Genomic DNA, 9,164 nt, shown 5'->3' on the forward strand with positions numbered 1-9,164 from the left:
TGCTCTTATCTGTTTGTCGGCTTTTAATCAAGAAACAGATCATATTAAAATCGTTTAACTTTGTCAAGACATGATATGAAATCTTAATTTTTCCCTTTATTCAATGCAAAAAGAGTGAATGGCTTATCTGAATATTTAGTATTTTATATTTTAAAAAATGCTTTTTAAAGGTTTAAGATCTATACATGGATCAGTATATTAGGGTGGTTGACAGGCTGAAAAAAATGTCAGATATTAGGAATGACATGAAAGTTACTGTGTATACATTATAATAGGGTATACTTTGCACTATGTAAGTCAATTTATTAGGATTCTTTATCATTCCTACATCAAATTCTAGCATTTCCTTGTGCATTTAACACACAGTAAGACATTTGTTCTCAATCTTTCAATATTCTTCAATATTCAAATTAATTTTGACATACCTTATTATAAAAGTGAAATGCTTGTAACCTTTGCTGACATTTTCCCATCTGCTCCATTGAGGTTTTTATGATTTATACTCCAGCCTTTTTCTTGTCATATAACCATTTGAGGTTTCATGCACTTAGCACAACAATGAGCTTTGTGGTTATATGCTAACAACCTAACAACACCCTCACTGCAACATGGTAACATAGGTTTAAAGGTAGTATTGACAAAAAAAGTAATTTATTTTTGGCATTTTTATGTAAAAGGTATTCCACCAAAAGACAGTGAAAATGGGTACTGAAGTGGGAGTGCCCATGTGTGATATGGAAACTTGAAGCCTCCAGTGTACAAACACTGAGAATGAACTTTACAGTGAAGTAAGAGACATCATGTGTCCAGCAGTTCAACTTTTGCATATTCATCAGTTTTGAATTTTTCTGTAGTTTTCATTTTTAGGATTTTTTTGTTTGTTTAACCCTTAACACTTGTGCCTCACTAATTTTATTGATAATTTGGGCTGTGTTCATGCATATTACATCAAATTCTCCAAGGACCTTCCTTTTACTATTTACTATTTTTTATTTCAATCACTTATAACAGGTGTATACTAGTATAGTGTATGTATAGTGTAACAAAATTGTTCCTCAGGGATCCTTAGAGACATAAATGTCCCCATTGAAACTCATTCTAACTAGACTTTTTTGATCGTTATCAGTTACAAGTTCAAGGGGGTTGCCTTCACGGCTGAAAACAGCAGACAAGAATGCAATGACAGTAGCAGACATAACATCTGATGTAAATGCCACTTCAGGCCATTTACTGTAATAGTCCACCAATGTGATGGCAAAACGGCAGTCAGGTGGAGCAGAGTGGAATGGGCCCACGATATTGATGGCAAGTTTTTCCCAGGCTGCATTGGGAAGGGGCACTGGTTGCAGTGGGGCAGCTCTGGTTATGGCAGTTTTGTCATGTTGGGAGCAGGTGGTGCATGACTTAATGGCAACTTCAACATCAGAGTCCATACCAGGCCACCAATAGAGCTCCTTAAGTCTTTGTTTTGTCCTCACCATGCCTTGGTGAGTGTCGCGGGCAAGTTGTATGAGTTGTGGCTGAAGAGTCTGGGGAATCACAACTCGGTGAGTACCTCTAACCAAAACCTCATCAAGTTCAGCTAGCTCAGTCTGTACACGGTAGAAGGGCAGAAAGGCAGGATCAAGGCCTTTAGCTGTACGGGGCCAACCATTTCTTTGATAAGCCATAACCTACTGCAGCACTGGGCAATCTTGGTAGGCAGCATGTAGCTGCTCTGTAGTAACAGCTGCAAGGTCCATAGACACCATTGCTATGATGTCCTCATCCTGCTCTTGTGGATCAGAAGACGGCAGGGGCATGCGAGACAAACAGTCCGCTATGACGTTATCACAACCTAACTATTCTGTATTCCACAGTGTAGTTGAAGCACATGAGGCGAGCAGACCATCTCGAAATCCTCATACCTGCTCTTCCGAAGCCTTTGGTGGACAGCAGGGCAGTAAGTGGGCTATGGTCTGTGCGCAGGGTGAAGTGTCTTCCCCAAAGGTAAGTGCGCCAACGCTTAGCTGACCACACACAAGCCAGAGCCTCTTTCTCTATAATAGAGTATTTCCTCTCACAGTCAGTAAGGGACCTGGATGCGAATGCAACAGAATTTTCAGTATCACCGTGTAGCTGGGTGAGCACTGCACCAATGCCGTAGTCACAGGCGTCTGTAGTGACGAGTGTAGGGAGAGCAGGATCAAACAGTGTAAGCGCTGGGCTTGTAGCAATCAGTTCTTTGAGGTGAGAAAAAGCCTCCTGAGCAGCATCATTCCATTTAAATTCTGCATTTTTCCTCAGCAGAGCACGAAGAGGTTCCACAACAGAGGCGTAACTTTGAATACCACCCCGTGAGGCCCAGGAAGGACTGTAGGGCCGTGGCATCACGAGGGGGAGGAGCCTCTGTTATAGCAGTAACATGTAGAGATGCACCGATTGCAAAATTCTTGGCCGATACCGATTTCCGGTTTTTAAGGAGGTCTGACCTGCCAAAACCGTTTTTCCGATACCAATTTTCTATCTAAGAAATAATTATAATCATATACAAGACACTATATTTGTTTGGCTTGAGTACCCTTCTCCCAGACAACATTTTGCTTATATAACTGCAATTAAAACCACAACTAGTGGTAGGCTACATGCTATCATAACCCCCCTTTTCAAGAATAAAACATCACAAATAAGAAATAGAGTGAGAGTTTCAACAGTGCCTCCTGAGCAGATTTATTTTCAACACTGACCATAACATTCAGTCCAGTTTACAGGTCAATAACTAACTTACATTCAAACAACAACATTCAAAAACAACCAGCAGTTGTCTGGTACAATGTAATTTATTGACTACCCCTCCAGTACCTCTGGGTACCCCTAGAACCCCGGGGAGCGTACCTATGTTCCCTGGGTCCTATGTTCCCCGATCGCGGCTAATTTGGTTGCTAGCTCAGCGGCTAACTCCGCTGCTAGCTCGGCTGCTAATTCGGCTGCTAACTCGGCGGCTAATTCGGCTGCTAGCTTGGCTGCTAACTCATCTGCTAACTCGGCGGCTAACTCAGCTAACTGGCTAACTGTAGACGGGATCATCCCTATGTTCCCCGGTCAAATACAAAGCGGGGAACATAGGGATGATCCCGTACCCCGTTGTGAAACTGACCGGGGATTTGGGTCGTCCTGGCACAAAGTGAAATAAGGCCAAATCAGCGACATGTTTTCTTCCTGAGTCTTGCTAGTTTTTAGCTGTTTTGCTCTGGGCGCGTTGAGCTGCTACGCACCGTGCATGCGGGTCAGTTTGATCAGCCGAAAACTGGAAATTACGACAGTGACCAGCCGGCCACCGTTTGGGGCCGATTGGATATAAAACCAGCTTTTTTAATCGGCGGCCGATTGATCGGTGCACCTCTAGTAACATGGTCTGGGTTGGGACGAATGCCTGAAGCAGAAACAACGTGGCCCAAAAACGAAAGTTCATTTTTCCTGAACAGGCACTTCTCCACATTTAATTTCAGTCCACTGTTGTTCAGTCGGTGCAGTACAGCTTTGAGTCGTGTCTCATGCAGCACAGGAGTATCAGCATACACAATAATATCGTCTAAGTAACACTGTACACCATCCAAACCTTTCAGAATCTGTGACATCATCCTCTGGAATGCACCCGGGGCTGATGCGAGACCGAAGAGGACCTTAGTGAACCGAAAAAGTCCATCATGAGTGATGAAACCAGTAAGATCTCGGCTCTCAGGGTGCAGAGGTACCTGATGATATGCATTTTGCAGGTCAATAGAGGAGAATATTTGTGCTCCTCGTAGCTCATGAAACACCTCCTCAATATGTGGCAGTGGATGGCTGTCAACAACCACAGCCTTGATGGGCTCACGTAGATCTGGGCATATCCTGAGCCGACCTGCGGTGCACCACTACTATGGGTGAAACCCATGGTGAGGAGTTGATGCGTTCAATGACACCGTCCTTTTCTAGTCTCTGCAGCTCCTGGGACACTGCATCACGAATGGCAAAAGGCAGACGACATAGCTTTTGCTGCACAGGCTGTATTCCAGGTTTCACAGTGACTTTGTGAACAAATCCAGTAACTGTTCCAGTCGTTGAAGCATCAGTTTCAGCAGCTGTGTACTGTACAGGGACATCAGGGGGTGCGTTAGTAGTGACATGACCCTCTCTGATCTCAAGTTGCAGGGCACTGAAAAGATCCATGCCTAAAATGGGCGTACCTACTGGGACAATACGAATGTGTGTGCATTTTGTCATGTATGTCACCGTCAATTCCAGACAACCTAGCACAGGTATAGGTTTCTTTGTGTACGTGGTCAGTGTTTTTCTGGGCTTCAGGAGAGGGGTGTGGCTGAAGTAACTCTACATGTGTTCAGTACATGTGTTCTGGGAGAATAGAGACACCAGAACCGGTATCCACCATCAGATCAGCAGTAATTGTAGGGCCACCTGAAGCCTTCATGGAGACATTGCACATAAATTTACTGCTCAGTGTACTTGCATCATCTTCATCAACTAATAGCACTGTGACGGAGTCACTGGAAACTTCTACCACATTGCCTGAAACAGTCCTGCTCCTGCACACTCTGGCAAAATGTCCAGGCTTATTACAATGTCTGCATGTGACTGATTTGGCTGGGCACTTGGTGTAAGTTGCAACGTGTGTTGAAGAGCCACATCTGTAGCATGGCTTACCAGCAGCAGTTGAGCCGTTCCAGACAGCAGTCTTTGGCGGTGGTCTGGGAAAGTTGGAGGGTCTTTGCTCCTTTTGCTTCCCGCCACGAAAAGTAGTCCCACGAACCATGCCGACAACAGCCTCAGCTGCTCCTCTTGACTAAGCTATCGTTTTAGCTTCAGCAACTGCATTTTCAATCTGAGCAGCAATTGTCAAAGTCTTTTCAAGTGTGAGCTTATCCTCAAGCAGGAAGCGTTCTCTGATCCATGCATTGTACGTTTTCTCCACAATTTGGTCCCATATCATGTCCTCAGATAATGTTCCAAACTCACATGTAACAATTAGCTCCCGCAGGGCAGCTGTATACTGAGCTGTGGACTCACCAGCTCGTTGAGTTCTCTGGCGAAACGTATTCCTCTCCGCGACGACATTCAATTTGGGTACAAAAAATGTCTTTAAAGCCTTTAATGCATCTTCGTAGGAATCACCAATTGCTGGCAGTGTGTAGAAAATCCGCTGAGCCTCCACGCCGACCGTGTGTATTAGCAAAGCACGCTTTCTCTTATCAAAGTCCTTCTAGGCAAGTCGTCTCACTCGGCGGCAAAATTGGCCACGCCTCCGGGCAGCTATTTGGCCATAGGAAGACCAACCAGCTATCTAAATGAATAGGGAGAGAGCTGTATCTCCATTTTCCGAGGTCTAAGGGACATAAAAAACACATGTTTTGAAATCACGATGAAAATCAAACTATAATCGCTGAAAGGGTTTGATGGTTTGGTATCAAATTAACGTTTTAAAAGCCTTTTTCCTTACAGGCAATCTTGGACTGCGCGTGCGCAATACTTCATGACAGTCTTCATTTATGGCAGGCACTGACAGCAAGACGTCATCGCACGCTCACAGCAGAGACAGGAGTTTGCTCACAGTCAACTTTCCCAGATCATGCCACAATTTTGGATAAAGCATTAAAAATATATGTACACAAAGTAATATAAACTGTTGATCATGTGTTTTAAAATGTCTCTGTTGAAAATGACTTCCTAGTGTCGCAAAAAACGTGACCGCGTAGGACCAGCAAAATGATTGGAGCAACGGCACCGGAAGAGGCGGGACATGTGCAAACACCGGCCATCTTGGCGTTACGAAGCTTCCCTATGCATTTCAATGGGCAATTTTTTCAGTGATATGTCTCCTCTTATTATAATGTCTCTGCTCTTATCCTCCACTTTGTCGGCCAGTGCAAGCACATAGTTATCAAACATGCAAATCCATGCTTCGAAAGGCACCGTAGGCTCACCTGGGCTTTGTAAAAATGCCGGAGGTGGCGAAATCCCAAGCAGAGCCATCCTCGTCGCCAATATGTTGTGTTGTAAGAATGAAAGAAAGCTAGCAGGCAAGCTACTTCAGAGGAACGGTGTTTACTTCTCACGGAGTCAGAACTTCTTTCTTATATACAGTCTATGGTCAGAACAAGTGCAGCGTATATTCAGAATGCATGAGTTACATTTAGTGACACTGCCACCTACTGGCAGGATATATGTATGCAGGCACACACGTATATACCACACCCAGTCCTGCTCCTCCTGTATTATGAAGCAGAGCAGACCCATGAAAAATGTAGTTGCATCCAAAATGACCTGGATATGTTGGTATCGGTGTACTGAAAAATACGTGTGTGTGTGTGTGTGTGTGTGTGTGTGTGTGTGTGTGTGTGTGTGTGAGTGTGTGTGTACGTATATGGGTGTATGCGCAAAAAGCTACAAATGGAGAATTTATATTGACTTGCAGGTCTCTATTTATAGCATTATACCTAAATCTCTCTCTCTCTCTCTCTCTCTCTCTCTCTCTCTCTCTCTCTCTCTCTCTCTCTCTCTCACGCACATACAAACACAAAATCACACACTTACACACACTTACACTAACACACACACACACACACACACACACACACACACACATACAGACATACCTTTGGGGCTCAATAACAGACTGTAACTTATACAGTAAATGTGCAGCACATTTGAAGTGTTATATATTATATCCTATTAAATTTGACGACCTGGGTGAGTATGTGTGTGTGTGTGAGAGAGAGAGAGAGAGAGAGAGAGAGAGAGAGAGAGATGTAGACATAATGCTATAAATGTAAGGCAATAGAAATTTTGAAGCCCTGGCTCTAAAATTACAGCCCAGAATATAGGAATGAAAGAGTCATTTTTAGCAGGTCAAAAAATGTAGTTATAATGGGTTTCAATGGGAACATTTTTGTCCCTAAGGATCCCAGAGGAACAATTTTGCTTACCTTGCTTACTATATAGTGTATTATAGACCTGTTATGATGATTGATTGAAATAAAACATATAAATTAAAGAGAATGTCCTTGGAGAATTTGATGTCATATGCATGAATACAAATTATAAATAAAATAAAAAGTAAAAAATGTCCTTAGTGAGGCACAAGGGTTAAAGATTTATTTTTGGGCTTTTTGCCTTTATTTGTGATAGTATGTGGCAGAGAGGCCGACAAGAAAAGGGGAGAAAGAGAGAGAGGAATGACCCACAGCATAGGTCCTCTGCCAGAATCAAACCAAGGATGCTGCGATTATGTAACAACTTAACCACTTGGCTATCAAGGCATTCCCATTTTAAGGATTATAATGGTTTATGAAATGTGATAATGTGCAGTTTTGCATATTTTTGGACAGTATATTCTTCAATGGTGGAAAGTAACAATTACACTTATTCAAATAATTTCCGTCCAATTTACAATTTTGAGGTACTTGTACTGAATATTTCTCTATACCTTATTAGCCACACTACATTTCAGAGGCAAATATTCACAGCTGTAGATACTGGTTACTCTGCAGATTATGATTTTCTGCTAAATGGAGCTCCATCTTAACTAGCTGCAACATTTAAGCTTAGATATTAACAACAAAAATAATATGAAACTCTGACAGCGGTGATAATGAATACTGAGAATCCAAGGACTTCGCCCACTACATATATTCATTCACTTCATTGACTAAAAATCAGTAAATAAAGCAAAAAAAAGAAGGAAAAAAAGTTAAATCAGTAATGAAAGTCATCCTTAACAACCAGTGTGTTTACCTCACTGCAATAGAAACTACACATCAAAGTCAGCCTTACTGTCATTAAACGCTCTGTCTCGCTTTTCTGCTTGTAAATCCTTGTTTATGGTGGATTTCCTAGTCATAACAGGCTGATGCTAACTACAGAGAATCCTCCAAACCTATTAAAATGCTGTCACTTTACTAGCCGTGGCTGGCCCGCCTCTTCACTGTTACCTGTGCTGCAGGTGCCAAAGGAAACAGAGTGGATGTGATCAAAGTTGGTCTTAACAACAGAGCTACAGTCCTTACTTATGGCTCAATACAGCCGCACAAAACAGCCATTGTTGCTGTGTGATTAGACCGTACCACACATGCTGAAATATATAATTAGGTAATGTTCGCTACAATGGCCGGTACCTGTCAGGATGCAGTGTTCTTTGCAGCGAATGAATGGAGGTGTCTGTCTGACATGGGGGTAGAGAAAAGAAGAAAGGGAGAGGCAGGAGGGAAGGTGGGGATACCTAATTGCAGGCTTTATAGTGATACAGGAGGCAAGGAATGTGCCCAACAAGCATATCTCTGATCTTTGAGTGGCTGGAGGCCTGCTGACAGACAAGAGACTACCAAGAGCAGCCATACAAGGACATGGTTGGCTCAGCTCGTGTGTGTCCTGACTGAGTGATGTCATTTCCAGCAGGCTTCAAATTAGGGGATATGTGGGGGTGTGTTGAGATTGAAATCTCTGCAGATTACTGTTGAGCTCTAACCCCGCTCTCCTTGAGAAAGAAAGAAGACCGGGCCTTTTGAGAAAGATGGCAAGGTTGACTTTTCCTGTTTCCTGTTCCTAAGAGACATGACGCATCCTGATCTCGTACTGAACCTGGAACATTTCCTCTTGAGTTCAAATTTTAATGATGTAATGTATGATTAGATATCTCTCTTTATTGTATTTTTCAGTTGGGCATTATTATCAAAGCTGGTTCAGTACAGTCACTGTGTGCACACCAGGGGTCCAGCATACCCATGGGGCAAGTATGTGTAAGAAAAAATAAAAATACATTGGGAAAGTCCCATTACTAACTACTGTGGGTACCAACCAAACAACATTTCACATCAACATTTTGGCTGTTTACTGAATTAAGTGGAAAGTAGGTAAACAAAATGTCAGCTGTGATTGATTTAACTGTCTAATGGAATTATTTAACAGAAGTAAGTACTTGCAGTGTCTCACCCCATTCATCTGTAAGAATGAAGAAATGTTAAATCACCTGGTTCGAAATTCTAAAAATTACACCTCCTCCTCTTGTAGACTATACACGGACGTTTTATAGGTTGTGAACAAAAAAAAAGAAGAATCCCAACACAAGGTCTTTTCTCTAGCTGTTTCCAGACCTTTCAACCACATCTCGTATGTTTTATCAGCTAACAGCA

Source organism: Scomber japonicus, chromosome 11, assembly GCF_027409825.1.
Source record: "Scomber japonicus isolate fScoJap1 chromosome 11, fScoJap1.pri, whole genome shotgun sequence".
Lineage (NCBI taxonomy): Eukaryota > Metazoa > Chordata > Actinopteri > Scombriformes > Scombridae > Scomber > Scomber japonicus.